We start from the raw sequence: 4,063 nt of genomic DNA, 5'->3' as shown, positions 1-4,063 counted from the left end.
CGTCAGTTTCAGAGGGTGGATTTCTCATTTTTGCCTTTTCCCCAGCTCCCCACGCCCTTGTGTGTTTCTTTTGCTTAAAGATTGTCACCTGAGCTAGGCACTGTTGCCCTGCTTCCTCAGTTTCAGAGGGTACCTTTTTCAGGGTTGCTTTTTGACCGCGTCTCCTCGCCATTGTATTTTTTTATTTTATTTTTTTTGCTTAAAGATTGCCACCTGAGCTAGCCTCTGTTGCGCTTCTTTCTCAGTTCTAGAGGGTAGATTTCTCCGTGTTGCTTTTTCCCAGGTCTCCACGCACTTCCTTTCATTTTTCCTTAAAAATTGCCACCTGAGCTAGCCCCTGTTGCCCCATCTTCGTCGGTTTCAGAGGGTAGATTTCTCAGTGTTGATTTTTCCCCATTTCTCCACGCCCTCGTGCTTTTTTTTTTTTATTTCCTTAAATGTCGGCGCCTGAGCTAGCTTCTTTTGCCCATCTTCGTCAGTTTCAGCGGGTAGACTCTCCGCCTGCCTTCGACAGGCCCTCTGGACTGGAAAGCTTTCCTCCTCCCGTCATCACGGTCCTTCTCGGATGACGTGCCTGGTTTCGGTTTGACCGTCCCCGCCCGCCCTGATTTTCTAAGTCCTCCCGGGAACCCCGGGGGCGCTCCAGCCGCTCCGGAAGCGGCGGCCTCCCGGCCGCACCGGCCCAGCCCGGCCCGGGCCGCCCCCTGGCCTCTCTGGGGGGAACTCTCCCCTTCCCCTTCCCGGTGATCGCCCGAGAAACCTTTTCCGAGTCCCCCTCCTGCGGCTGGGGCTGCGCCTTGGCGGCCGGGAGCCCGCGGGCGGACGCCCCGGGGCCGCACTGGGGCCGGGAGGCTGGGTCCGAGGGGGCTCCGGGACGGGATCGGGCGGCCCGGCGGCCCGGCTGTGCTCCCCGGCGGGCCCGCGCTCCGGCTCCGTCCCGCTGAGGCGGTCGTCGGTCGCCGGGTGCCACCTGGCGGCCGCTTTTATATCGTCTCTTTCCTCCGGAGCTCCGGCGACGCGGGCCAAGGGACGGGACTCGGCCGCGGTGACCGAGGCAGAGTCCCGGGAGGCCGGCGTCGCTGGCGGGATCTGGCCCGGTGGCGCCGGGGCGTGAGCGCGACGCCCGCTCGCCGGAGATTGGAGGTGCAGGCTACTGAGGGAGGTGGCTGTCGCCGCGCCGCCCGGTGCCGGCCGGGGTGTGGGGCCTCCCGGACGGGTCGACCAGCAGCCGCCGGTGCCCCTCCGTCCCCGGGAGGGGGTGGGGGGCCGCCGCGGGGGAACGGGCGAGGGAGCTCGTCCCGTGCCCGGCCGTCGTCCCGAGGGCGGCCCGGTGGTCGGGCCTTCCGCGTCGCCGATCCCCTTTCCGCGCCCGCTCCGGAGGTGGGCGACCGGCCGGGGCCTTGCGGGGGAGCCCGTGGAGGGCGCGACGGGCTCGGCCGCCGGGCTGGCCTTTTCCCCCACTGGTCTTCCGAGTCGACCGGCTCTGGCGGTGGGGACCGGGCCCGGTCCTCGGATGCCTCCTCCTCCGTGGCAGTTTTTTTTTCCAAGTCCCGCCCTGGAGAAGAGCGTGGACCGGCCCCGGGAGCCCTCGAGGGCGGGCCGGGGAGGGCGTCCCCGGCCCGGACGCGTGCCCGGGGTGGGTCCGGGCCGTCGGACCGGACTTCTCTCTCCGAGTTTCGCGGGTCGCGTCTTTGTCCGGAGGCGGGAGGGGGCCGGCTCGAGGCGTAGGTGGAGCCCCGGCTGAGGGACGGGAGCCACGGTCCCGCCCCGGGCCCGGTCGCCGGAGGCGCCTCCGCGGAATTCTTTTCTAAGTCCTGACCCGGCGACTCAGAGGGAGGGACCGACCGGTCCCGGCCCGCGCGGGCGGCCCGGGGAGGCTGTCCCCGGCTCCCCCTGCCGCCACGCTTCTGGGGTCGACCAGATGGCCCCGGGAGCTCCGGGCCTGGTGGCGATGGGGTCGTGCTTGGGGTCTGGTGGCCGTGGCCGTGATCCAGGGGTTCCCCTGGTGATCCGTGGGTGGGCCCCGTCTCCGGGCGCGGCGATTCTTGCCCCCGAATGGGTGGTTTTGTGCCGCCAGGTAAGTGCTGACACGCTCTGCTCGGGTGACAGTCGCCCGAGAGCTTCCGGGTGCCTGGATGCGTGTGCGGGGAGGGCTCCGGGCTCTGGCCGAGAACCGGACGCCCGTTTCCACCCCCGCCGCTTGAGCCGCCCGCTGGGGCCTGCGCGCCGGCTCTTGTGCGTTCCAGGCGCCCCCACGACCGTGGTGCCACCTCCGGTCTCTGGTACCCGAGGGCGGCGGGGTTAGGGGCGCGGGGTCCTCTACCACGTGCACTCCCTGCCGCCGGCACCCGGGTGCGGTCGCGACTTACCCCATCCCACCGGCTCCGTGCCAGTGCGTGTCAGGCGTTCTCGTCCTGGGGTGGTCGCCCGCGCTTGCTGGAGGAGGAGAGGGGTCGGTGAGGCTGAAGCAGGCTCCTCCGCTCGCTGTCCTCGCCGGCCTTCCCTTGCTCGGGGGTCCCTCGCGTTATGCTGCCGACCGATGTGGTGATGCTGTGCTCTCCCGGGCCGGGCCTAAGCCGTGCCAGACGAGGGACGGACGTTCATGGCGAACGGGACCGCTCTTCTCGCTCTGCCCGCGGGTCCCCTCGCCCGTTCTCCCCCGCTGCGAGTGGCGTGTGGGAGGCGGCAGGGGTGCGGAATCCGGCCCGACCTCGCTCCCCCGCCCCGTGCCTCGTGGCGTGGGCGGTGTCGGGGTCTCCGTGACGCGGCGGATGCTCCGCCTGTGCCTCTTGGCTGTGTCTCGTGGGCGGCCCTCCCCGCGGTGGGGCGGGCCGTGTTGCCGCCGCGCCGCGCGCCTTCCCGGGCGCGTGAGCGCGTTCCCCGGGCCGTTGGCGGTGCCCCTGGAGCGTTCCAGGTCGTCCCTCAGGCGCCCGAGGCCGAGTGGCGGTGTCGTTCCCTGTTCCCGTCGGCCTCCTCAGGTAACCACTGCGCTGGTGTGTCTGAGGAGCGGAGGGGTCGAGTCGGTAAGGGAGGCGTGCCCCTCGTCCCCCTCGGGGTGGACGGGTGCCTCGTCGCCCCCCACGGCGTGCCGTGTGGGGGCGGGCAGGCTCGGGCGCGTGCCCGCGTGTTCCCCTTGCTGGGGTTTCCCCGCGGGTGTGGGAGTGACCGTGGCGGGCCGAGCCAGCGGCGTGGCGCTGGCTCTTTGGGTTGGGAGGTGCTGTTTGATCGGCACCTCCGTCCCAGTCTCTGCCTCCCTTGGTCTCTCGGCCTGAGAGGAGGCACTGACTTGGGAGCCGCACAGGGGCCTTGTAGATCCCTAGCTAAGCCCAGTGTGGCCAGAGATGGCGAGCCCGGGGCAGCGCGGGCTCGCGGCCCTGACCACGGACGCTCCGACTTGCTCTAGGCCTTACCTCTACCGCAGACCCCTCCTGCGTTGCGTGGCCATGGTGTCTGTAAGCGCCTTGGTGGGACCGATGGCGGACGATGGGCGGGGGCGACACGCCCTCGGTGAGAAAGCCTTCTCTAGCGATCCGAGAGGGTGCCTTGGGGTACCGGACCCCCCAGCCGCCGCCCCTCCTTTGCGCGTAGTAGCCACGGACGCCACCACCGTGGCGCGTGGGCAGAGCTGCTCTTTGCCTACCGCGGCCGGCGCCTCCCCCCTCCGAGTCGGGGGAGGGTCACGCCCGGCCGGGCCGTCGTCGGGCGCGGGGCCGCGCGTGTGCGCGAGCGTGCGCGTGGTTCTCCCGTCGCGCGCTGGGGCGGGGAGAGGGCCCGGCCCCGTCCGGGCTCCGCCCCGCCGCGAGCGGCTGGCTCTCCGCTCGCTCCCCGTCCCGAGCCGCAGCCGGTGGTGGCGTGCGGGCATGGGTGGGGGCCGCCGCCGCTCTCGGGCGCGTTCCCTCGGGACGTGGGCCCCGGAGCAGACCAGACAGGCAGACGGGTGGCTGGGTGGACGGGGCGGCCCCCGGCGGCGGGGGCGCCTCACGTAGGCCCCGGCGGTGGGGCCGGGCCCGCGGGAGGCCGAGGGGTGGCTGAGGCCGGCCGGCGTCCCAGGCGTCGTGGGACC

The sequence above is a fragment of the Equus asinus genome, unplaced genomic scaffold (assembly GCF_041296235.1).
Source record: "Equus asinus isolate D_3611 breed Donkey unplaced genomic scaffold, EquAss-T2T_v2 contig_417, whole genome shotgun sequence".
NCBI lineage: Eukaryota > Metazoa > Chordata > Mammalia > Perissodactyla > Equidae > Equus > Equus asinus.
Note: the sequence above shows the minus strand (reverse complement) of the source record.